The 27,736-nt window shown below is 45.0% G+C and overlaps 2 protein-coding genes and 1 non-coding gene across 3 annotated transcripts in view; 2 read left to right on the top strand and 1 right to left on the bottom strand.

Moving 5' to 3' along the window:
• The window catches only part of AK8 (adenylate kinase 8), a 346,351-nt gene that overhangs the window by 231,553 nt on the left and 87,062 nt on the right, over window positions 1-27,736 (bottom strand). The gene's annotated exons all lie outside the window — the stretch shown is intronic.
• GTF3C5 (general transcription factor IIIC subunit 5) overlaps window positions 1-27,736 on the top strand; it is an 870,547-nt gene that overhangs the window by 759,164 nt on the left and 83,647 nt on the right. The gene's annotated exons all lie outside the window — the stretch shown is intronic.
• Window positions 18,455-18,516, top strand: LOC126938156 (U7 small nuclear RNA). The gene has a single exon (XR_007719984.1). It is a non-coding gene; the product is annotated as a U7 small nuclear RNA (small nuclear RNA).

The raw sequence follows: 27,736 nt of genomic DNA, 5'->3' as shown, positions 1-27,736 counted from the left end.
TCAAACAGGTGCCTTCGGGGGTTATGCAATAAGACGGGACTGTGCTGGTCCCTGGGGCGGGTAATATGGAGTTGGACCCAGCTGTGGCCATCAGCAGCACTCTGGACAGCAGAGGTTAAGCAGGAAGAGCTACTAGGAGCCTTGCTGAGGAAGCCGGCATGCCCAGACCAGCAAGGAGCAGCTGTGGCGACAGAGAGGAAGGAGATCTGCAGGACTAACCCATTGCCCAGGAGGCCTGCTTGGGTCTGGAAGATGCCCCTGTATCTTTTCAATAAATTCCACTTTTTCACGCCTGTAATCCCCACACTTTGGGAGGCTGAGGCAGGAGGATTGCTTGGGGCCAGGAGTTCAAGACAAGCCTGGGCAACATAGCAAGACCCCATCTCTACAAAAAAATGAAAATTAGCCAGACACGGTGGCATGCAACTGAAGTACCAGCTACTTGAGTGGCTGAGGCAGGAGGATCACTTGACCCCAGAACACTGAACCTGCAGTGAGCCACGATCTTGCCACTGCACTCCAGCCTGAGTGACCGAGTAAGACCCTTCCTCTAAAAAGTAAAAATAACACACACAAAAATTCCACTTTTACCTGAGCTAGAAGATGTTCGCTTCTGTTCCTGACAACCAACACCACCATGGAGGCTGGAGGTGGCCAAGAATGCTTTCCTTTCTCCATCACCCAGATCATACCTGTTCTTCCTCCAAGACTCAACTCCAATGTGATCCCCCCCAGGAAGTCTTCTTGGGACCCCCAGGATGGCACTAAAGGCCCCTGCCCTGAGCCCACTACCCCTTCCAAATGCACACCTCCATTCCTTCCACCACACCGCCTGCTTACTCAGGTTGTGCTTATGGGCCTGTCTCCCAAGCTCTCAAGAACTCTGCTACCCCCAGGAGGTAGGATGGATAAGAGGGCCCTTGAAACCTCTACTTCAAGGTCAAAAGACAGGAACAGGTCAGGCTCGGTGGCTCACACCAGTAATCCCAGCAGTTTTTTGTTTGTTTGTGTTTGTTTTTGTTTTTGAGACGGAGTCTCACTCTGTCGCCCAGGCTGGAGTGCAGTGGCGCGATCTCAGCTCACTGCGAGCTCCGCCTTCAGGGTTCATGCCATTCTCCTGCCGCAATCTCCTGAGTCGCTGGGACTACAGGCGCCCACCACCACGCCCGGCTACTTTTTTTTTGTATTTTTAGTAGAGACGGAGTTTCACTGTTTCACTGTGTTAGCCAGGATGGTCTTGATCTCCTGACCTCGTGATCCGCCCGCCTTGGCCTCCCAAAGTGTTGGGATTACAGGTGTGAGCCACCACACCCGGCCAATCCCAGCACTTTGAGAGGCCGAGGCAGGTGACCCCCTGGAAACCAGGAGTTCAAGACCAGCCTGATCATCATAATGAGACCCCATCCCTACAAAAAAATTTTAAAAATTAGCCAGGCATAGTGGTTCACACCTGTATTTCCAGCAATTTGGGTGTCTGAGGCGGGAGGATCACTTGAGCTCAGGAGTTGGAAGCTGCAGCGAGCCATGATCCTGTCACTGCACTCCAGTCTGGGCAACAGAGTGAGACTTGTCTCAAAAAAAAAAAAAAAAAAAGCTTAGAATAAATCTTTCAAGACTTAGGCTAAGACTAAGGCTGAATGGGAGCAGTGTCAGGGGCCAAGAGCTACTCTTGCTGCATGGCTTGGTGTCCATGGTAGCTCAAGTGCCCACAGGGCTGGCCGCCATCTTGGTTTGCTGTTATTCCAACAATTGGAGTAAAATTTATTGTCTCACAGTTCTAGAGGCTAGAAGTCCAAGATCAATGTGTCAGCAGGGTTGGTTCCTTCTGAAGGCTTGGAGGAGATCTGGTCCTTGCCTCTCCCCCAGCTTCTGGAGTTTGGCTGGCCATCCTGAGGCTCAACCCCTCCTCCTGCTTCGTTCCTTGGCTTGAGATGCATCACACTGTTCTCTGCCTTCATGTTCACACGACATTCTCCCTGTGAACTTGTCTCTGTGTCCAAAATTTCCCCATATTATAACTACACCAGTAACGTTGAGTTGGGAGCACACCCTATTCCAGCATGACCTCATTTTAACTAATTACATCTGCAGTGACCTTATACGTAGTCACATTCTGAGGAACTGCAAGTTAGGACATCAACATGTCAATGTTTGGGGGAATAAATTCAGCCCACAACAGGTCCCAAGGGCTGAGTTAGTCACATTACTATCCATGGTTTGTGCAGGGGCCCTCTCTAATTTTTTATACTTGCATTTGTTTGTTCCCTTTTTTTAATTTTTAATTTTTATTTTTTTCTTGAGATGGAGTCTTGCTCTGTCGCCCAAGCTGGAGTGCAGTGGCACAATCTCAGCTCACTGCAACCTCTGCCTCCCAGGTTCAAGCAATTCTCCTGCCTCAGCCTCCCGAGTAGCTGGGATTACAGGCACAAGCCACCACACCTGGCTAATTTTTGTATTTTCAGTAGAGACGAGTTTCACCATGTTGGCTAGGCTGGTCTTGACCTCCTGACCTCAAGTGTGACCTCCTGACCTCAAGTGATCCGCTCACCTCGGCCTCCCAAAGTGCTGGGATTACAGGCGTGAGCCACCATACCCGGCCCTGTTTGTTCCCTTTTATCTTCATTCCCCACATCCAGTTTCCTCCTTGCACATAAGCAACCATTGCCATGCATATCATGTGTATCCTTTGGTCTGTATGTTTCCATGCAAAATGTATATGTGTGTATTTTTAATTTATGTAAGTGGAATTATGTTATAGGTGGCAATCTGTTTCTTACTTTTCCTCCCATTCAACATCGTTATGAAGCTCCATCTAGCTGCTGAGAATTGTTCTGTAATGTGAACCTACCCTAATCTACTTTCCACTCTCTCAGGGATTGACACCCGCAGTAGCACCAGAAGTAACATTGTGATAAACATCACTGTACACTATACACTATACTCTATGCACCATACACTGTACACTATATACACTATGCACTATACATTGTACACTGTACAGTATGCACTATACACTATGCACTACACACCATACACTATACACTATGGACTATACATTGTACACTGTACACTATGCACTATACATTATGCACTATGCACTATACACTGCACTATGCACTATACACTATACACTATGCACTATGCACTACACACTACACTATGCACTATACATTGTACACTACACTATGCACTATACATTATGCACTATGCACTATACACCATGCACTATGCACTATACACTATACATTATGCACTATGCACTATACACTATGCACTATACACTATGCACTATACACTATACACTATGCACTATACATTATGCACTATGCACCACACACTATGCACTATGCACTACACACTATGCACTATACACTGTACACTATGCACTATACATTGTACACTGTACACTATGCACTATACATTATGCATTATGCACTATACACTATGCACTATACACTATACACTATGCACTATGCACTACACACTATGCACTATACACTATGCACTATGCACTATACACTGGTGATACACTATGCACTATACATTGTACACTGTACACTATGCACTATACACTATGCACTATACACTATACACTATGCACTATACACTATACACTATGCCCTATACATTGTACACCATACACTATATACTATGCACTATACCCTATGCGCTATGCACTATACACTGCACTATGCACTATGCACTATGCACTATACACTATGCACTGTGCACTATGCACTATACATTATGCACTATGCACTACACACTATGCACTATGCACTACACACTATGCACTATACACTGTACACTATGCACTATACATTGTACACTGTACACTATGCACTATACATTATGCACTATGCACTATACACTATGCACTATACACTATACACTATGCACTATACATTGTACACTGTACACTATGCACTATACATTATGCACTATACACTATACACTATGCACTATACACTATATGCACTATACATTGTACACTGTACACTATATACTATGCACTATACCCTATGCGCTATGCACTATACACTATGCACTGTGCACTATGCACTATACATTATGCACTACACACTATACACTATGCACTATGCACCATACACTATGCACTATACATTATGCACTACACACTATACACTATGCACTATATACAGTACACACTACACACTATACACTATGCACTACACACTATACACTATACACTATGCACTACACACTATACACTATACGCTATGCACTATGCACTACACACTATACACTATGCACTATGCACCATACACTATGCACTATGCACTATACACTATGCACTATACATTATGCACTACACACTATACACTATGCACTATATACAGTACACACTACACACTATACACTATGCACTACACACTATACACTATACACTATGCACTACACACTATACACTATACGCTATGCACTATGCACTATGCACTACACACTACACACTAGGCACTATGCACCATACACTATGCACTATGCACTATACACTATGCACCATACACTATACACTATACACTATGCACTATGCACTATACACTATGCACCATACACTATGCACTATACACTATGCACTATGCACCATACACTGCACTATGCACTATACACTATGCACTATACACTATGCACTATACACTATACACTATGCACTACACACTATACACTGTGCACTATGCACTATGCACTATACACTATGCACTATGCACCATACACTATACATTATGCACCATACACTATGCACTATGCACTATACACCATGCACTATACACTATGCACTATACTGTTCCCTTATGGATCCAGCTCAGAATTTACTTGGGATACACAACTGGGAGGAAAACTGATGGGTCATAGGGTGCATGGACTTCCTTTTTTTTTTTTGTTTTACAGACAGGTCTTGCTCTGTTGCCCAGGCTGGAGTACAGTGACTCGAACACGGCTTACTACAGCCTCTACCTCCTGAGCTCAATGGATTCTCTCCTCTAACCCCCCAAGTAACAGGATCACAGGCTTATGCCACAATGCCTGGATTTTTTTTTTTTTTTTTTTTTGTAGAGGCGGGTCTTGCCATGCTGCTCAGACTGTAGACTTAGTTTTTTTTTTTTTTAAGTTCCAGGGTACATGTGCAGGATGTGCAGGTTTGTTACATAGGTAAACGTGTGCCATGGTAGCTTGCTGCATGTATCAACCCATCACCTAGTATTAAGCCCAGTGTGCATTAGCTTTTCCTGATGCTCTTCCTCTCCCTGCCCCAACTGGCAGGCCCCAGTGTGTGTTGTTCCCCTCCCTGTGTCCATGTGTTCTCATTGTTCAGCTCCCACTTATAAGTGAGAACATGTGGTGTTTGGTTTTTTAGACTTTTTTTTTGAGATGAAGTCTTGCCCTTCTCCCCCAGACTGGAGTGCAATGGTGCAATCTCAGCTCACTGCAACCTCCACCTTCTGGGTTCAAGCGACTCTCCTGCCTCGGCCTCCCGAGTAGCTGGGATTACAGGTGCATACCACCACGCCCAGCTAAATTTTTGTATTTTAAGTAGAGATGGGTTTCACCATGTTGGCCAGGTTGGTCTCAAACTCCTCACCTCAGGTGATCTGCCCACCTTGGCCTCGCAAAGTGCTGGGATTATAGGCGTGAGCCACTGCACCCAGCCTAGACTTACTTTTAAGATACACCACCAAATTATTCTCCAGGACACCTGCCCCAGCCTACACTTTCACTAGAACCCCACAAAAGTGTCCATATCCCTGTCCACACTTAGTGTTGACTAGCTCTTTAATTTTTTCAGTATAACGGGCTAAACGGACATGTTCTTGTTTTAATTGGCCTCTCTTTGACTTAATGAGATGGAGCATTTTCATATCCTTGTTATGAGTCTGTGGGTTACTTTCTCTATAGATTGCTGGCTCTTTTGACCATTTTCCCAGTACAATTACTATCTTTTTCTTGATTTGCTGAAGTGCCCTATGTATTCTATACATGTGTCCCTCATTGGTTATAGATATTTCTTTTTCTTTTTTCTTTTTTTTGAGACGGAGTTTTGCTTTGTCGCCTTGGCTGAAGTGCAGTGGCACAATCTCAGCTCACTGCAACCTCTGCCTCCCAGGTTCAAGTGATTCTCCTGCCTCAGCCTCCTGAGTAGCTGGGACTACAGGCGCCTGCCACCATGCCTGGCTAATTTTTGTATTTTCAGTAGAGACGGGATTTCACTATGTTGGCCAGGCTGGTCTTGAACTCCTGACCTCATGATCTGCCTGCCTCGGCCTCCCAAAGTGCTGGATTACAGGTGTGAGCCACCGCGCCCAACTGGTTATAGCTATTTCAAGTGTCTTCTCACAATCTGTTATCTACCTATTAACTATCTATATTATGCCCCATTGGAAAAGGTCATTAACTTGGGTGTTATCAAATTCACTTCTTTTTCTTTTTGATTTACTCTTTGGGTTTTTGAGATTTTGTTTAACAATGCCTTTTCCAACCCTTAATCACACACAAAAGAAATGCTTAAGCTTTCTCTGTTTGTATGGGGTTTTTTGTTGTTTGTTTGTTTGTTTTTGAGACAGGGTCTTACTCTGTCACCCAGGATTGAGTGTAGTGGTGCAAACATGGCTCACTGCAGCCTTGACCTCCCGGGCTCAGACCATCCTCCTGCCTTAGCCTCCCGTGTATCTAAGACCCCAGGAGTGTGGCACCACACCCAGCTAGTTATTTTATTTTATTTTATTAGAAATAGGGTCTCACTTTGTTGCCCAGGCTGGTCTTGAACTTCTGGGCTCAAGCGATCCTCTTGCCTGGACCTCCCAAAGTGCTGGGATTACAGGTGTGAGCCACCCTGAGGGGCCATTTGTATGTTTCATATTTATATTGTTACAGAAAAAAATATATTTAAACATAAAATATATATTAAAATATATTAAAACATAAAAAATATATTTATGTTTTACATTTCACTTTTAGGCCTCTGCAGAGGCCATGAAAAATGTGCCACTCAGTTTTTCTGCTAATTGTTGAAGGCTCAGCTGCCGCCGCTCTGGATCTATACCCCATTTGCAATGAAGCCACACATCTCTTGAGCCACTCCCAGCCCGTGACTAGGCACAGCAGGGGTCCTAATGCAGGACAGCTCTGAGGAGGTGTGGGACTCTGACAGTGGAGGACATGGGCTTGAGAACTCTTCATCAACCCGATCAAACCTCTCTTGGAACTGCAAAGCAGTCTGAGACTCTTCTCCCAGTCTATTATCTCCCTATTAACTATCTATATTGTAGCTCATTGGAAAAGAGTCATTCATTTTGGTGTTATCAAATTCACTTCTTTTTCTTTTTGACTTGCACTTTGGGTTTTTGAGATTTTGTTTAGCAATGCCGCTTTCAACTCTTAGTCACACGCAATCCCCCCTTTCCTCACAGGTTTCAGATCCATATCATAGCTGAAGGCTCTCTCTGCTCTGTCCAGCTCCTCCTCTGTGTGGGACATTTATTCGAGTTTTAAAATGTCCTTCCCAAAAGTCTACTTTAGTATTATTCTAGTATGTATTTTTGAGACAGTGTCTCACTCCAGTCCAGACTAGAGTGCAGTGGCCTGACCATAGCTCACTGCAACCTGGAACACCTAGGTTCAAGCCATCCTCCTGCCTCAGCCTCCCGAGTAGCTGGGACTACAGGCACACACCACCACACTGGGATCATTTTTTAAATTTTTTGTAGAGGTGGGCTCTCACCATGTTACCCAGGCTGGTCTTGAACTCCTGGGTTCAAGCAAATCTCCCACCTCGACCCCCGGAAGTGCTGGGAATACAGGTGTGAGCCACCATGCCTGACCTGTAGTGTATTATTGATTTATTGTTAGGTATTTTGTAGTTTTTAATATTGTTTTGTGTGGGTTTTTTTTTTAATTTTCAACTTGGTTGTTACTGAAGTAGAGAAATTCTATTGATTTTTGTAGGTTGATCTTATGTCCTGCACCTAGTCGAACTCTCTAATTTTACTAGTTTGTCAAATTATTTTTATTTATGTTGAGTTTTCTAGGTATATTATCACATCACCTGAAAATAAAAGTTTTATCTCTCCTTTTTTTTTTTTTTTTTTTGAGATGAATTCTTGCTCTGTTGTCTAGGCTGGAGTATACTGGCATAATCATGGCTCACTGCAGCCTCAAATTCCCAGGTTCAAGTGATCCTCCCACCTCAACCTCCTGGGTAGCTGAGACTACAGACATGTCTGGTTAATTTTTTAATTTTTTATAGAGGTGAAGTCTCCCTATGTTGCCCAGGCTGGTCTTGAACTCCTGGACTCAAGTGAAATTCCCGCCTTAGCCTCCCAAAGTACTGGGATTACAGTCATGAGCCATCACACTCAGCCTGTCTCTTCTTTTTAAATTATAACTCTCCTCATTTCTCTTTCCCTTTTTATAGTGTTGGCTGGGACCTCCAGTACTATGTCAACCAGTAGTGGTGATATTAGGCATCTATCATTATTCCCAATCTTCAAGGAAATGCATATAAATTTTCTACAGTAGGTATAATGTTTGCTTTAAGACTTTTGTCTATGACTTTTACCAAATTAAAGAATAGATGAGGCCGGGCGCGGTGGCTCAAGCTTGTAATCCCAGCACTTTGGGAGGCCGAGACGGGCGGTTCACAAGGTCAGGAGATCAAGACCATCTGGCTAACACGGTGAAACCCCGTCTCTACTAAAAATACAAAAAACTAGCCGGGCGAGGTGGCGGGCGCCTGTAGTCCCAGCTACTCGGGAGGCTGAGGCAGGAGAATGGCGTGAACCCGGGAGGCGGAGCTTGCAGTGAGCTGAGATCAGGCCACTGCACTCCAGCCTGGGTGACAGAGCGAGACTCCGTCTCAAAAAAAAAAAAAAAAAAAGAATAGATGTGGGCCTTATCCAATGCTTTTTCTGCATTCATTGAATAGTCAGAAATATCTTTATTTTAGCCTATCAATGTGGTGAAGTACACAGATACATTTTTTTGATGGTGATTTATGCTTGCACTCCTAGACAAGCACGACTTGATCATGCTGTATTTTGAAAAATACCTGTTGATTTGGTTAATTCATGTTTTATTAAGGATTTTCGCATTTATTTTATGTGCTTATGGTTCTTTTAATTGGAACATATAGACCATTTACATTTAATATAATTATCAGCGTAGTTGGGCTTCAGTTTACCTTCTTGATATTTGCTTTCGATTTTTCCATCTGTTCTTTGTTCCTTTCTTTTGTCTTTTTCAGCCTCCTTTTGGATTAATTTAGCATTTTTTAGAATTCCATTTTACCACCACTATTGGCTTCTTTGCTGTGCCTCTTTGTTTTATGCTTTTAGTGATTGCTCTAGGATTTAAAATGTGAATCTTTAGCTTATCACTGTCTGTATTCAGTGGCTACTATACCATTTCAGATATAATTTAAGAGCCTTATAACAATATACTTCTGGCCAGGCATGGTGGCTCCATGCCTGTAATCCCAGCACTTTGGGAGGTCGAGGCAGGTGGATTACTTGCAACATGGCAAAACAGTGTCTCTACTGAAAATACAAAAATTAGCTGGGCATGGTGACGAGTACCTGTAGTCCCAGCTACTTGAGAGGCTGAGGCAGGAGGATTGCTTGAGCCCAGGAGGCGGAGGTTGTAGTGAGACGACATGGCACCACTGTACTCCAGCCTGGGTGACAGAGTGAGATCCCATCTCAAAACTAAAATAGGCCTGGCACAGTGGCTTATGCCAGTAATCCCAGCACTTTGGGAGGCCGAGGCAGGCAGATCATGAGGTCAGGAGATTGAGACCATCCTGGCTAACATGATGAAACCCCATCTCAACTAAAAATATAAAAACATAGCTGGGTATAGTGGCACATGCCTCTAGTCCCAGCTACTTGGGAGGCTGACGCTTGAACCCGGGAGGCGGAGGTTGCAGTGAGCCAAGATCGCGCCACTGTACTCCAGCCTGGGCGACAGAGTGAGACTCCGTCTCAAAAATAAATAAATAAATAAAATAAACTATACACTTCTATTTCCTGCCCCCTGTTCTTTGTGCTATTGTTGTCATAAATTTTACTTCTACATAGGTTATAAAACCCTAGGTAGGGGTTTATATTATAAAAATATTGTTATTATTTTTGCTTTAAAGAATCAAATTTTTGTGTGTGTGTTGGTCTGTCGCCAAGGCTAGAATGCAGTGGCACGATCTCAGCCCACTGCAACCTCCACCTCCCAGGGCTCAAGCGATCCTCCTGCCTCAGCCTCCCTGGTAGCTGGGACTACAGGCACGTGCACCACCACACCCAGATAATATTTGCATTTTTTGTAGAAACAGGGTTTGGCGGCAGGGTGCAGTGGCTCACTCCTGTAATCCCAGCACTTTGGAAGGCTGAGGTGGGTAGGTTGCTTGAGGTCAGGAGTTGGAGACCAGCCTGACCAATATGGTAAAACCCCATCTCTACTAAAAATACAAAAATTAGCCAGGTGTGGTAGTGCATGACTGTAGTCCCAGCTACTCGGGAGGTTGAGGCAGGAGAATCGCTTGAACCCAGGAGGCAGAAGTTGCAGTGAGCTGAGATCATGCCACTGCACTCCAGCCTGGATAACAGAGCAAGACTCTGTCTCAAGAAAAAAAAGAAATAAAACAGGATTTTGCTATGTTGCCCAGGGTGGTCTCAAACCCCTGGGCTCAAGTGATCCTCCTACCTTGGCCTCACAGAAGTGCTGGGATTACAGGTGTGAGCAACCACATCTGGCCAATTTTTTTTTTTTTTTTTTTTTTTTTTTTTGAGACGGAGTCTCCCTCTGTTGCCCAAGCTGGAGTGCAGTGGTGCAATCTCTGCTCACTGCAACCTCCTCCTCCCGGGTTCAAGTGATTCTTCTGCCTCAGCCTCCTGAGTAGCTGGGACTACATGGCACGCACCATGCCCAGCTATTTTTTTAATTTTTGGTAGAGATGGGGTTTCACTATGTTGGCCAGGATGGTCTCGATCTCTTGACCTCATGATCCACCCGCCTTGGCCTCCCAAAGTGCTGGGATTACAGGCGTGAGCCATTGCACCCGGCCAAATATTTTTTAAAGAAACAAAAAACTGAGAAAAAATGTTTCATATTTGCCCACATATTTACCATTGCTAGCATTTTTCATTTCTTTGTGTAGATCCAAGTTTGCATCTGGTATTATTTTCCTCCTACTTAAAGAACTTCCTTTAACATTTTTTATAAAATGAGCATGGAATAAATTCTCTTGACCTTTGTCTGAAAAAGTATTTTACCTTCAATTTTGAAAGATATTTTTGCTGGGTATAGAATTCTAGGTTGACGGTTTCCTTCTATCAGCTTTTTTTCCTTTTCTTTTTTGAGACAGGGTCTTACTCTGTCACCCGGGATAGAGTGCAGTAGTGTGTTAATAGCTCACTGCAACCTCAAAGTCAATCCTCCCATCTCAGCCTCTCAAGTAGCTGGGACTATGGGTGCATGCCACCATGACCAGCTACTTTTTAAAACATTTTTATTAGAGATGAAGTCTCACTATGTTTCCCAGGCTGGTCTTGAACTCCTGACCTTAAGTGATCCTCCCACCTCAGTCTCCCAAAGGATTGGGATTACAGGCATTAGCTACCATGCCCAGCCTCTTTCAGCTTTTTAAATATGTCATTCCATTATATCTTAATCGACAAAATTTCTGAGGAGAAATTTGTGGTAATTCTTACCTTTGTTCCTTTTTTTCTGAAGGTAATTTAAATTCTTAACATAAACTGATTGGTTGATTGATTTGAAATCATCCTGAGTATATTAGTAAGAGTTCTCCAGAGAAACAGAACCAACACGATGTGTGTGTGTGCGTGTGTGTGTGTGTGTGTTTGTGTGTGTGTGTCTAAGGAGTTGACGCACATGATTTTTGAGTCTGGCATGTCCAAAATCTGCAGGATGGGTTGGCAGGCTGAAGACCTGGGAACAGAGAAGAACCACTGTTGCAGTTCAAGTCCAAAGGCTGTCTGTTGGCAGAATTCCCTCTTGTTTGTGGGAGGTCAGTCTTTTGATCTACTCAGGCCTTGAATTGAATGGATGAGGCCCACCCACATAGTGGAAGGCAAAATGCTCATCTCATCCAAAAACACGTTTTACCACACATATGGCCACTGTGGCCCAGACAAATTGAGACGTAAAATTAGTCATTATCCTGAGTGTCTAGGAAAACAAGTTTCTTGGCCTCTTAAACTATGGTTGTATTGTTGTTTTTTAAACCATTCTAAGGTAAAACTTTCTTCTTCCAAAGAAAAGCTACCATCATACCCTTTTCCACCTCCTCCTTTTTTTTTTTTTTTTTGGCAAAGAAAAGCATTGATGTAGATTAGAGAACTGTCATTTCCATGCATCGTCTTCTAAAAGCCCTTGCTTAGCAAGTAGACCTGAAAATTTAAAAATCATGTATCAGCATAGGATACGAATGTTGGCAAAAGTGATAGGCTGCTCAATAAATCCCAGGAAATATCCTAAACGGGCCAGTCCCAGACAGAGATTCCAGGAACCCGTGGATGCTCTTCCATCCTTCCCTGCCAAAGTAGAGCAGTTTGACTTCTCCAAGTGCAGCCTTTAAAATATACCACCTGTTGCTGGATTCATTCAAAACAACACATATATTTCAAGCCTTCCCTTTTTGGGAAGAATTTTGACCAAAGAATGCATTAGTTGTCTATTGCTGTGGAGCGATTAATTCTGAAATATAGTTATCAGAAACATAGAATTGGAACACCACCACCTATTATCTCACAGTTTCTGTGGATCAGGAATATGGGTGTAGTTTAGCTGGGTCATGTGGCTCAGGGCCCCTCACAAGGCTGCAGTCTAGATGTCAGCTGGGGCTACAGTCATCCCAAGGCTTGACAGGGGAAGGATGCTCTCCCAAGCTCACACACAGTTGCTGACAAGATACAGTTCCTTGTCGTGTGGGCTTTTCCACAGGGCAGCTCACAATATGGCAGCTGGCTCCCATCAGAGAGAACAAAAAAGAGAGTGCAAATAAGATGGAAGACAGGGTCTATCATAACCTAACCCTTCAAGTGTGCCATCCCATCACATTTCCTATCGTATTCTTTAGAAGGAAGTCACTAGGTAGTCTCAGTGAGTGCCTAAGGCAGTTACTGCTCACACCCAATGAGAGGGGGGCCACACAGGTTGTAAATTTCAGGATTTAGGCATCTTTGGGGGTGATTTGCTTCCAATGCTTAGCACACAAATGTGCATGGCCTGGAAAACACCTTTCTCTAACGGCTGCCCTGACACCTCCAGACAAAGTAGCAGATCCTTCTGTGGTCCCCATAGTACTTTTCTGTTCATACATCTACCATCCCAGTCATCGCAGTAATAATGTAGCAACTAGCACTTACTGAGGAGTTGCTATGAGCCCATATTGTTCTAAGCACTCTACGTGTATTAAGTGAAGAGTATGTAGTCGTTTATGTGTCAATGCAGAGAAGCATTCTTTCATTCAACAATGATGTACTAGCATCTCCTCTGCGCTTCTTTGCTAGGCATGGGGGAACTCAGTAGTGAACAAGAGAGAGTCCCGAGCCTCTAGAACCTTATGTAGACCAGGAAGGGAGATAGAGACATACAAGCACAATTGTAATACAACCCAGTGCTTGTTGTCATAGCATAAGTCAAAGACACTTTAGTAGCAGACACCCAGACCACTTTTGTCGGTGGTAGCATTTCAATTCAGATATGAAGAAGAAGTGGCAGTTAGTTAGCCAGGAAAAGAGAGAGAAAGTTAGAAAGTAGGAACATGTGTAATAGTAACAGGAATGAGAAAGCCAGGAGCAGCTGAGAAGCAGCCAGCATGACTGTAACCAAGCATGCTGAGGAAAGAGAGGCAAGAAATACTAATGTCAGCCAACAGGCAACGTGTATTGAGTACCAAGCAGTTTCCTATGGTTTTGCGTGCATATATTTACCTTCAGAATAATCCTATGCAGTAGGTGTAATTTTACAGGTAAGGAAACTGAGTCAGAGAAACTTGCCCCAGTCACCAGATAATGAACGTCTGAGTCACAACCACTGGAGACACAGCAGGGGCAGATCACGAGGGGTCGGTCATGTGAAGGTGTTTGACCTTGATCCTGAGCTCAGTGAGGAGTCTTGAAGGATTTTAATTGGGTCGACATCTGCTGGGGTGTGGAGAATGGGGCCAGGCCAGGAGGCAGGGAGGGGCTGTTTAGAAATGGGATGCAGTACTCCAGGGGAGTGGTGATGATAGCCTGGATTAAGGTGGCAAGACGGGAGATAGAGGAGAAAGAGGATGTGTTAGGCTGTTCTTGCATTGCTACAAAGAAATATGCGAGACTGGGTAATTTATAAAGAAATGAGATTTAATTGGCTCATAGTTCTGCAGGTTGTACAGGAACCATAGCAGCATGTGCTTCTGAGAAGGCTTCAGGAAGCTTCCAATCATGGCAGAAGGCAAATGGAAAGCAGGCACATCACACAGAGAAAGCACGAGCAAGAAAGAGAGATCGAGGAGGTGCCATACACTTTTAAATGACCGGATCTTATGAGAAGTCATTCACTATCAAGAGGACAGTACCAAGAGAATTGTACTAAACCATCCATGAGAAATCTGCCCCCATGATCTAATCACCTCCCACCAGACCCCACCTCCAGTATTCGGGATTACATGTCAACATGAGATTTGGGCAGGGACACACATCCAAACTATATCAGAAGGTGAACTCAGGATTTTGGCTGGGGTGTGGGTGGTGCCATTCCCTGAGACATGAGGTGGGAACTGGACTGGAGAACATGTGCTGATGTCACTTTGGGACCAGCTCAATTGAGATGCCAGAGAGACAGGCCCAGTGGACATGGATTTGGAGTTTAGACTTGAAGGCAGAGGCCAAGATTTGGGAAGTGCCGGCATTCAGAGGGTAAATTAGAGACTGGGAGAACTGGCCATGGCAGCTGAGGGTGTGCAGTGTGTGAGCCGGGCCCTCTGGTGAGGACAGAGAGGGCTGATTTATTGGGATCCTGGCTCTGCAACCAAGCTGTGTGGTCCTGGGTGAGTCTCCAAGCCTCAGTTTCTCCATCTGTAAAATGGAGATGATACCAATACCTTAGATTCCGAGCTCAGAAGGTTCCCAGGACAGTGATATGGTTTGGCTGTGTCCCCACCCAAATCTCATCTTAAACTGTAGTTCCCATAATCCCCACATGTCATGGGAGGGAAACTGTGGGAGGTAATTGAATCATGGGGGTGGTTCTCACATGCTGTTCTCGGGATAGCGAGTGAGTTCTCATGAGACCTGATGGTTTTATAAGGGGCTTTCCCCACTTTGCTCAGCACTTCTCCTTCCTGCTGCCACATGAAGAAGGATGTGTTTGCTTCCCCTCCTGCCATGATTGTAAGTTTCCTGAGGCCCTCCCAGTCCTGAGGAAGTGTGAGTCAATTAAACCACTTTCCTTTATAAATTACCCAGTCTCGGGATTTCTTCACAGCAGCGTGGGAATAGATTAATACGGACAGTCCAGTGAGAGACACGCATGAATACCTAGCAGAATGCCCACACAGCGTGAGGATTGAGTAAATATTGTTAATGTTGATGCCTGCTATATTCATTTCCCAGGGCTGCCATAACAAGTTACTGCAAACTGGGTGGCTTAAAACAACAGATTATTCTCTCACAATTCTCGAGGCCAAAAAGTCCCAAACCCAAGGTATCAGTCAGCAGGGTTGATTCCTTCTGAAGATTCCAAGGGAGCAGCTGTTCCCTGGCTCTTTCCGAGCTTCTGATGGTCACCGGTCATACTTGGTGTTCCTTGGCTGTGGCTGCATCGGCCCAGTCTCTGCCTCCATCTTCATGCAGACTTCTCCTCTGTGTCCCTCTTTGTTTGCTCCTCTTCTTATGAGGACCCCAGGCATTGGATTTAAAACCCACCTCAACCCAGTGTGAACTCAGCTGAATCAAACTACATCTTCAAAGACCTCCTTTCCAAATAAAGTCACATTCTGGGGTTCCAGGTAAGTCCCCTATACCTGCTGTCAAGGAGCGTGGACCCAGCAGACGACATGGGAAGGACCGACCCTACTGTGATCAAGGCCAGGTCCAGCCCAGAACCAACCTACAAAGTGCTGCAGGAGAAAGAGGTCAAAATCAGAGTGATGAGGGCAACTTACTGGTGAGGGTGAGACTTGAACTTTCCTTCTGGTTTCATCAAGAATTTGATCAATGGTGATGGAGCAGATGGACTTTATGACAGTAGGACCCAGCTTGAGCAGAGAGGCATGGAAGCAAGATCACAGAAAGCTTGCTTGCTTTATAAATGATCAGGTGTAGGGAATAGGAGGCAAGAAAAGCCATGTATGAAGGACCCTGTGCTAAATAAGCAGCCTGGACTGTATCTGTAGGCAACACAGAGCCCCTAGAAGTTTGTGAGTTCAGGAAAGAAGGAAAGAGCTGTCTGTTGAATGTGGGCAAAGGCTTCATCTTGATATTGATGCCTGCCAATTTTATTTTATTTATTTATTTTTTGAGACAGGGTCTCGCTCTGTCCCAGGTTGGAGTGTGGTGGTACGATCATAGTTCACTATAGCCTCGAGCTCCTGGGCTCAAGTGATCCTCCCACCTCAGCCTCCCAAAGAGCTGGGAATATGGGCATGTATTCCCAGGATACATTCCCAGGCATGTATTCCCTGGATACTTTTTTTATTTTTATTTTTTTAGAGATTGGCCCTAACTATGTTGCCCAGTCTAGTTTCGAACTCCTGGTCTAAGAGATCCTCCCACCTCAGCCTCCCAAACATCGGGGTTACAGACATGAGCCACTGAGGCTGGCTCAATTTAAATTTAAAATTCTGGGTGTTTTGTCTCCTTGGGTAGGCCACCTCCTCTCTCAAATCCCTGATCACGTCTCTACACACCCTCAGCAATAAATTGTGCAGGACCACACTCGCAGCGTGTTGGATGTTCGAGAGTTTCATGGTCACTGTGAGACCATTTCTCACTCCCCCAAGCAGCAGCATTCACAACTAGAAGTTTTATTTTAGCTGCGCCTCCCCTGAAGCATATGCAGTGACCATTTGGAAAAAGATAAAGTTAGATCCCTCTCCACACCCTACACCAGAATAAACTTTAAGTGTCAAAAGTGAAATCATACGAGTGCTAGAAGAAAACATGTGTGAATTCTCTGTAATCAAAAGGGGAGGGAAGAAAATCTTTCTAAAAATGGCTGAACAGTCAGAAACAATAGAAGATAGATAAGTTAGGCGACCTCAAAAAACCAAAGCAAAACCAAACAAAACAAAAACCTTTTGCATGGTAAGAAAAAAGTAAGCGAAGTCGAAAGATAAATGATAGATGCAGAGAAAACGTTTGCAACTTGTATCACAAACGGCCTCACTAATATACAGAGAACTAGTATATCACAATCTTAACTGTGAAAAGTCAATTATTTGTGGGGCCAGGTGCGGTGGCTCACGCCTGTAATCCCAGCACTTTGGGAGCCGGAGGTGGGCGGATCACGAGGTCGGCAGATGGAGACCATCCTGGCTAACACGGTGAAATCCCGTCTCTACTAAAAATACAAAAACTTAACCAGGCGCTGTGGCCGGCGCCTGTAGTCCCAGCAACTCAGGAGGCTGAGGCAGGAGAATAGAGTGAACCCTGGAGGTGGAGGTTGCAGTGAGCCAAGATCATGCCAGATGCATTCCAGTCTGGGTGACAGAGCCAGATTCCGTCTCAAAAAAAAAATTATTATTGTTATTATTATTTTCTCTTTTTTTTTTTTTTTTTTGAGACAAAGTCTTGCTGTGTCACCCAGGCTAGAGTGCAGTGGCGCGATCTCGGCTCACTGCAAGCTCCGCCTCCCGGGTTCACACCATTCTTCTTCTGCTTCAGCCTCCCGAGTAGCTAGGACTGCAGGAGCCTGCCATCATACCTGGCTAATTTTTTTTTTTTTTTTTTTGGTAGAGACGGGGTTTCACCGTGTTAGCCAGGATGGTCTCAATCTCCTGACCTTGTGATCTGCCTGCCTTTGCCTCCCAAAGTGCTGGGATTACAGGTGTGAGCCACCGTGCCAGGCTTATTTTCTCTCTTGAGACGGAGTCTCGCTGTCATCCAGGCTGGAGTGTGATGGTGCAATCTCAGGTCACTGCAACCTCTGCCTCCCAGCTTCAAGCAATTCTCCTGCCTCAGCTTCCCAAGTAGCTGGAATTACAGGCATATGCCACCATGCATGGCTAATTTTTGTATTTTTAGTAGAGATGGGGTTTCACCATGTTGGCCAGGCTGGTCTCGAACTCCTGATCTCAAGTGATCCACCCGCCTCAGCCTCCCTAAGTGCTGGGATTACAGGTGTGAGCTGCTGTGCCCGGCCAAAAAAATATTTCTTATGGCATTATCTGCAAAAGTTGAATGTTGGAGACAACCCAAATGTCAATTAATAGGGGACTGATTAGTGTTACAGTTCTTTTAGAATTTGTCTAGCAGACTTTCTGGTTTTTGCCCAAAAGCCTCTAAAAGAGTTAAAAAAAAGAAAAAAAAATAGGGGACTGATTGAATAAACTATAGAGCAATAAGATGCAGAGATAAAAATGCTAATTTTGTCAAAAACCAAGATTTCCAATGTAAGAGAAAAGAGACACAAATAAAAAATCAAGTATTTTTAAAAACCTATAACGCAGGCCAGGCATGGTGGCTCCCACCTGTAATCCCAGCACTTTGGGAGGCTGAGGTAGGAAGATCACCTGAGGTCAGAAGTTCAAGACCAGCCTGGTCAACATGGTGAAACCCCCGTCTCTACTAAAAATAAAAAATTACCCACATGTGGTGACGCACTCCTGTAATCCTAGCTACTTGGGAGGCTGAGGCAGGAAAATTGCTTGAACCCGGGAGGTGGAGGTTGCAGTGAGCTGAGACCACGCCATTTCTCTCCAGCCTGGGCAACAAAAGCAAAACTCCTTCTCTAAATAAATAAATAAAATGAAATAAAAACCTATAATGCTGAGAGAAATTACTTAATGGGTACGATATACACTATCTGGTGATGGATACACTAAAATACCAGACTTCTCTATGATACAATCTATGCATATAGCAAAACTGCTCTTGGACCCCTTCACTGTATACAAACAAAACCCAATAATGCTAAATTCAAACCGAGAATATCAATAGGAACTTGTGAAAATTGTCTGAATCAAAATGGAGCCACTTGTATTGAAAGCCCTGACAAACAGAGCCGGGGAAGGCCATGATGGGCGGGTTCTCATGCATCAATGCCTGGTCACAATCACTATCACAAAAGATTTTGCAAAAACCACAACCTTGCACAAAGGCGGTCACAATTCTACACACACACAAATACTTTTGTGAGGACATCTGCCCAGCAATGGCCTGTCCAATCTTGGACTGTGCTATCCTTGTTATTGATCCTTGTAGCCAAGGATAATTATCTCAAAACAATTCTTCTTCCTTTTTTTTTTTTCGGAGTCCTGGTCTGGAGTGCAATGACGTGATCTTGACTCACTGCAACTTCTGCCTCCCGGCTTCAAACAAGTCTCCTGCCTCAGCCTCCCGAGTAGCTGGGATTACAGGCACCTGACACTATGCCCAGCTAATTTTTGTATTTTTAGTAGAGATGGGGTTTCGCCATCTTGGCCAGGCTGGTCCTCATTTTTTCTTTAAAAACCTTTACCTTCCTTTACCTCCCAGAATATTTACATGTTAATAATTTCCTATGGCACCCACATTCCCATTGCAACGCATATACCTGAATAAACGTTATTTTCTATAAGAGAGTATTTCTCTTTGTTTTTTGTTTAGATTGACAAAGTCATAATTACAAAAATAAATTTAAAGAAATCAATTTCCTAGTTCTGAACACTGAAACAGCTCAGAGGCAGGTGCCCAGTAACAAGAGCTCCTGGCCATGGCTTTAGATCCCAGCCCTAACTAAATAGAACAAGGCTGAAAGAAATGGCTGCTTCCAGAAATGCAGTAGGGGAAGTACAAGTCGGTCACCTTCTTGTGTGAGAAAGCAAGGACATGCTCGAAGATTGATGGGGAGATGTCGAACCCATACAGAAACCATGCTGGATGTGCTGTCTGTGACAAAATTTGAGGAAACTGTAGTGGGTTGAATAGAGGCACCCCAAAAAGATAGGTCCAAATCTTAACCCTCAGTACCTGTGAATGTGACCGTATTTGGGAAAAAGGTCTGTGCAGATGTAATTAATGGTCTCAAAATGAGACCATCTTGGATTAGCCGGCTGGGTTCTAAATCCAATGTCCCGTGTCCTTACATAAGACAGAAGGAGGAAAGACATAGACACGGAGTGGGAGGCCCCGTGAAGGCAGAGGCAGTGATTGGAGTGGCGCAGCTACAGGTCAAGGAATGCCAAAGATTGCCCACAGCCAGCAGGCACTGGGAGAAAGGCCTGGGTCAGGTTGTCCCTCGGAGACTCCAGAAGGAGCCAATCCTGCCGACACCTTGATTTCCGACTTCCAGCCTCCAGAATTGAGAGGCAATAACTTTCTGTTGTTTTAAGTCACCCAACATGTAATTGCTGTAGTATCCACAGGAGCCATAAAATAGAATTTCTGCAACTTAATGTAAAACGTTGAATAAATAAAAATCCACAAGTTCTGGCACATGTTTACCTATGTAACAAACCTGCATGTCCTGCACATGTATCCCAGAACTTAAAATTAAATTTTTGAAATCCATGAGTTCATCGCGATGCTGAGGTTTAAGGGGGAAAAGAGAATAGACAAGAAAAATAGGCCAGGCACAGTGGCTCACACCTGGTTTCTCGGCACTTTGAGAGGTCAAGGCAGGAGAATGACTTGTGGTCAGGAGTTTGAGACCAGCCTGGGCAACATAGTGAGACCCCACCTCTACAAGAAATAGAAAAATCGGCCAGGTGTGGTGGCACGTACCTATAGTTCCAGCTACTCAGGGGACTGAGGTGAGGTGGGAGAATCACCTGAGCCTCAGGAGTTGAGACTACAGTGAGCCATGATCACACCACTGCACTTCAGCCTTGGCAACGAAGTGAGATCCTGACTCAAAAAGAAAAAAAACAGAAAAGAAAAGAACAAGAACAAGAAGAAAAAAATCCAGTTACATCACCTTGCTATGAACATCAGCAATTAAGGATTAAGGAGGGAAGACAAATCACTTACACTCTCATTTTTTAGAACTTTGGTTCATCCCCAGCTAATGAGAGAAAGCTCTTCTTTTTTTTTTTTTTTTTTTTTTTTTTTGAGACGGAGTCTCGCTCTGTCGCCCAGGCTGGAGTGCAGTGGCCAGATCTCAGCTCACTGCAAGCTCCGCCTCCTGGGTTCACGCCATCCTCCTGCCTCAGCCTCCCGAGTAGCTGGGACTACAGGCACCCGCCACCTCGCCTGGCTAGTTTTTTGTATTTTTTAGTAGAGATGGGGTTTCACCGTGTTAGCCAGGATGGTCTCGATTTCCTGACCTCATGATCCACCCGTCTCGGCCTCCCAAAGTGCTGGGATTACAGGTGTGAGCCACTGCGCCCGGCCGAGAAAGCTCTTCTTTACAGATAATAAATGTAGAAGGAATGATAGAATTGAAATTGGAAGAACAATAGTTTTGAAGGCACCAGTGATATTATTGATTATAGCAAGGAGCTGCAATGGATGCCGAAACCAGTAGGGGAGGCTGTAGAGAACAGGATGTTTGCTTGGCGATGAAGTCCTAATCCACAGATTGCTTCTTAATTCACTGTTATGGTGGAGAGAACTGGGTGTCACCATTTTAACCAAACTCAGCATCACTAAGGTGGAAGAACCTGTTGTTAGGTACCTCCTGATGCAGTGAGGCCAACAGCATCACCTGTGAAGTGTCCATGCCTAAAACATCTCATCTGAATCCAGTTCAGCCTAGGATCTGACTGCCAAGACACAGTGAGATCTTGAAAAGAATGTTTATTCAGGAATAGGCATTGCAATGGGAATATGTGTTCCAAGACCCAGGGTGCTAGGGTTTGAATGTCCTCTTCAAAACTCATGTTGAAATTTAATTGCCGTTGGGAAGGAATTAAGAGGCAGGGCCTTTAACAGGTGATTCGGTCATGCCCTCATCAGTAGATTAATACTGTTACCATGGAGAGAATTAGTTCTTTGGGGAGGGAAGTTCAGCTCCCACCCGTGTTCTCTCTGTCTTCTGTGCTTGCCTGCTCTTCTGCCTTTCTCCATGGGATAATGCAGCACGAAAGCCCTCACCAGATGTGGCCCCTCAATCTTCCCAGCCTCCAGAACTGTGAGCCAAATACATCTCTTTTCTTTATAAGTTACCCAGTCTGTGGCATTCTGTTATAGCAGCAGAAAACGGACTAAGACACAGCAGGTGGAGGAAGAGGTTAAATGGCACCATGATGAAACAAGGAGAAAATCCCGAATGCTGAACCTTCTACTGGACTGGCCCGGGCTCTTTTTTTTTTTTTTTTTTTGAGATGGAGTGTCACTCTGTCGCCCAGGCTGGAGTGCAGTGGCCGGATCTCAGCTCACTGCAAGCTCCGCCTCCTGGGTTTACGCCATTCTCCTGTCTCAGCCTCCCGAGTAGCTGGGACTACAGGCGCTGCCACCTCGCCCGGCTAGTTTTTTGTATTTTTTAGTAGAGACAGGGTTTCACCGGGTTAGCCAGGATGGTCTCCATCTCCTGACCTTGTGATCCGCCCATCTTGGCCTCCCAAAGTGCTGGGATTACAGGCTTGAGCCACGGCCACCGCGCCCGGCCAAGCCTGGGCTCTTTTAGGGGGAAAAATCATTATCAAAAGAAAGGGGCAGGGGGTGCTGTTCCATCATAAAGGAAACCAAAGACATAATACACTCATGCAATGCTTGCAACTTGGCTGGATCCTGATTCTAAAAGAGCAACTATAGAAAAAAACTGGGGGAAATTGCAAAAATGTCCATATGGACTGGATATTTGACAATATTTGGGAACTACTGATAATTTTCTTAGGTATGATAATGACATTGTAGTTGTGTAATTATGTATGAAAGGAATATCCTTATGTTTAGGAGATATATGCTCCAGTATGGGTGAAATGTCATGATATCTATTATATATACACACACATATGTATACACATGTATGTGTATATTTATTTTTTCTTTTTTTCTGAGACAGAGTCTTGCTCTGTCACCCAGGCTAGAATGCAGTAGGGCAATCTCAGCTCACTGCAACCCCTGCCTCCGGGTTCAAACAATTCTTCTGCCTCAGCCTCCCAAGTAGCTGGGATTATAGGCATTAATTTTTGTATTTTTAGTAGAGACGGGATTTCACCATGTTGGCCAGGATGGTCTTGAACTCCTGACCTCAAATGATCCACCTGCCTTGGCCTCCCAAAGTGCTGGGATTGGAGGCATGAGCCACCATGCCCGGCCATTCTTTTTTTTTTTTTTTTTTTTTTTAATTTGAGACAGCATCTTGCTCTGTCACCCAGGCTGGAGTGCACTGGTGATCATAGCTCACTGCAGCCTCTATCTCCCAGGGTCAAGTGATCCTTCTGCCTCAGCATCCTGAGTAGCTGGGACTACAGATGCACGCCACCACACCTGGCTAATTAATTTTTTTTTTTTTTCCAGTAGAGACGAGGTCTCACTATGGTGCCTAGGCTGGTCTCGAACTCCTGGGCTCGAGCAGTCCTCCCACTTCAGTCTCCCAAAGTGCTGGGATTATAGGTGTGAGCCACCAGACCCGGGCTGCAATATATGTATTTTTAATGTTTTATTAAAGTATATAATAAAACTTTATAAGTATATAAAATATACTTTATATAATTAAAGTATATAATAATATGTAAGTGTATAATTGTATACACTTACATATGCATGGGGGACAGAAAGCATATTTTGGGAGATGCTAACTATTTGTTGAATATAGGTAGTAGATATCGGAGTGTTCATTAGATAAGATTAATTCACTTTTCGTTTTGAAAATTTATATAATATAAATGTTAAAAAATATTTGAAGGTCAAAATATAATTAGAATATTCGGTAAGAAAAGTTTGAGATCCTAATCGCAAGGTAGGAACATTCCCTGGGTTCTAGATCTTACTTCACCCCCCTATACCTCTGCTTTCCCCATCTGTGAAAATGAAGGCCTCACACACAGAACATACACTTTATCATCCTAATTGTTTTTAAGCGTATAGTTCAGTGGCATCGGCTTAAGTACATTCATATCATTCCACAACCACCACCACCATCCATCTCCAGAACTTTTTCATCTTGCAAAATCAAAACTCTGTCCCCATTAAATACAAACTCCCCAATCGCCTGTTCCCCAACCCCTGGCAACCACCATTCCACTTTCTGTCTCTATGATTTATTTTATTAATTTTTTTCTTTTTTGAGACAGAGTCTTACTCTGTCTCCCAGGCTGGAGTGCAGTGGTACGATCTCGGCTCACTGCAACCTCTGCCTCCCGGGTTCAAGCGCTTCTCATGTCTCAGCCTCCTGAGTAGCTGGGACTACAGGCGCACACCACCAGGCCTGGCTAATTTTTTTGTATTTTTGGTAGAGATTGGGTTTCGCCATGTTGGCCAGGCAGGTCTTGAACTCCAGACCTCAGGTGATCGGCCTGCCTTAGCCTCCCAAAGTGTTGGAATTACAGGCGTTAGCCACTGTGCCCGGCCTGTCTCTATTATTTTGACTACTCTAGGTAACTCAGGTAAATGAAATGACCGTATTTGTCTTTCTGTGACTGGCTTATTTCACTTAGCATCATGTCCTCAGGGATAATCCAGGTCGTTGCCTGTGTCACAGCCTCATTCCTTTCTAAGGCTGAATAATAATATTCTGTTGTACGGACAAACCACATTTCACGTATGCATGCGTCGTCACTGACACTTGGCATGCTTCTACGTTTTGGCGGATGTAAATAACACTACTGCGAAGGTCTCTCCACGTGCCTGCTTTCAGTGTGTCTGGGTCTATACCCTCACGTGGGACTGCTGGAACCGGGCGAGATGATTTGTAAAGAACTCTTTCCTGTTTTCCAAGTGAGCTTATTACAGGTGCCCCTTTAAAACTGCAAACCATTCATCTTGCAGAAATGTGTTAACAGACCACTTTCACAAGCCCATTCTCCCCAGCATCTCCGTTGTCCTTGGCAAAAGGAACCTCTTTTTATCACCTCGACTCTCATGGGTTGCTAAAAAGCAGCAGGAAGAGAACAATGTTCATCCTTCAGGGGAATTCTCATAAAACACTCAAAATCTCTGAAGGCAGCCGGTACATGCAAAATAGATGTAAATCGCATGCAAATCCCGGCTGCTAGAGGGCTCCCTGGTGTTGATTCCCCCACCTTGGCCTCCGGCCTTCCAGCACATTCCTAGTGCTGACCAGTGTTGAGATGGAACCCCATCGATGGGAGAAGAGACGGATATTTCCCAAATGGGTTTTTTTATTTCCAAGTCTTCTGCAAAGGGGAGCACATTCTCTAAAGTCTTCCCACAGTGCTCTTCATTTCCTTTGAGGTGTTGCTTCCTGGGTCTGGAGACTGAAGCTAAGCCCTGGGTCCAGGGCTCCCTGACCCAGACAGGAAATAGGGCCTCTCTCCATCAGTAGCCACAGGAAGCTCCTCAGTTTGCTGAACCTGCCCAGACACCAGGCCAGCACCTGTTGGGGGTGCTACTCAAAGGGGCTTGACTGGCGAGGTGAGGACCCACTGGGAGATTTGTACCCTTCTTTTTTTTTTTTTTTGAGACGGAGTCTTTGCTCTGTCACCCAGGCTGGAGTGCAGTGGCGCCAACTCGGCTCACTACAAGCTCCGCCTCCTGGGTTTACGCCATTCTCCTGCCTCAGCCTCCCGAGTAGCTAGGACTACAGGCGCCCGCCACCTCGCCCGGCTAGTTTTTTGTACTTTTAGTAGAGACGGGGTTTCACCGTGTTAACCAGGATGGTCTCGATCTCCTGACCTTGTGATCCGCCCGTCTCCGCCTCCCAAAGTGCTGGGATTACAGGCGTGAGCCACCGCGCCCGGCCCAGATTTGTACCCTTCTAAGGCTGGCTAATGAACACACACACACACACACACACACAAACATGCACACACACACACACACACAGCTTGTTGGGAAGAGCAGAGAGTTGCATGCATCCGTGGCCATGCTTCCTGATCTGTGACGTGCAGTATGCTGCTCATCAGAAAAGGTTGGCGGGGGGCCGTGTCTGTGCCCTAGTGGATCAGGCATATTGCCCCTACTTATGTGGTTGGCCATGGTGCCCGCCCTGCCTGGGGGTTGGTTCTTGGTTTTCCATCATATGCTCAGTAATTCCCTGCTGCAAAATGCTCCAAAAGACTGAGAGATGAGGCATGTAAAGCCCCTCCACCCTGTCTGGCCTGGGGTGAGCTTCAACAACCTTTCACTCGCTCCTCCTTCAGAGGAGCCTTCTGCAGCCTCAGAGTGGGATTCCTGTGAGTCTCTACGGAGAACACCAATGCGGAAGTCATCGAGAGTTTATGGGGCAGTAACCAAATGTCAGGTGTTTCATTAATCATCAACCTGCCATGTAAATTAGCACCGCTCACCCGTTAAGAATCAAGCTGACGTCACCTAACCCTAACCCTGCCGCAACTAAGACTGCTCTTAACCATCCAGTTAAAGAGAGAAAGCGCAGAGTTTTATAGTCGGCTGTTGAATATTTCTGCTGAGAAATAATAACTCACGATTTTGCTCAGGTTCAAGCAACCCTCCATAGTGCTGAGATTATGGGTGCGAGCCACTGTGCCCGGCCCAGATGGACTTCTCAATCTTCTTGTTATTTCCTCAACCTAGGGGCCCATGGGTTTGACACCCGTGCCAGGGTTTTCGGGGGGCCTCAGGCAGGCCTCTCTCCTGTACTTTGCCTGCACCCAGAGTCCCTGACTCTCCCACTCAGGTTCCCTGTGTCCCCCCACATTTCTTCCATGCTCCTCTGAGGCACACCAGCCATCTCGAGAAGTGGATGCACCCCAAACCTCACCCCATGGCCTCCCACCCGAATACTGCCCTTCCCCATCTGAGGTTCCCTAAGGCAGGAGGGTTGAAGGGTTTAACGTCCAAGCTGGGGCAGTTGTCATCTGCCTGTGTGGTTACTCAAAAGCAAAGGGTCAGTGTGGATTAATTTGAATTGAAAACATTATAAGCACATACAAGTGGGAAAGAGATGGAGGCAGGGAAAGGGAAGTAGGGAGGGAAAGAGGGCAAGAGAGACAGAGGGAGAGAGAGAAAGAAACGAGAAAAATATACTTCAAAAATGTTACTGTTGGCCAGGCATGGTGGCTCATGTCTGTAATCACAGCACTTTGGGAGGCTGAGGCAGGCAGATCACTTGAGGTCAGGAGTTCGAGACCAGCCTGGCCAACATGGCAAAACCCTGTCTCCACTAAAAATATGAAAATTAGCTGGGAATGGTGGCACGTGCCTGTAATCCCAGCTATTAGGGAGGCTAAGGCAGGAGAGTCACTTGAACCAGAGTGGCAGAGGTTGCGGTGAGCTGAGATGGTGCCACTGTACTCCAGCCTGGGTGACAAAGCAAGACTGTCTTAAAAAAAAAAAAAAAAAAAAAAGTTGAGTTGGGTGTGGTGGCTCACGCCTGTAATCCCAGCACTTTGGGAGGCCAAGGCAGGCAGATCTCTTGGACTCAGGAGTTTGAGACCAACCTGGACAACACAGCAAGACCCTGTATCTACAAATTTTTTTTTAAATTAGCCAGGTGG

This window comes from Macaca thibetana, chromosome 15, assembly GCF_024542745.1.
Source record: "Macaca thibetana thibetana isolate TM-01 chromosome 15, ASM2454274v1, whole genome shotgun sequence".
Classification (NCBI taxonomy): Eukaryota; Metazoa; Chordata; class Mammalia; order Primates; family Cercopithecidae; genus Macaca; species Macaca thibetana.
Note: the sequence above shows the minus strand (reverse complement) of the source record. Positions and strands in the feature narration are given on the sequence as shown.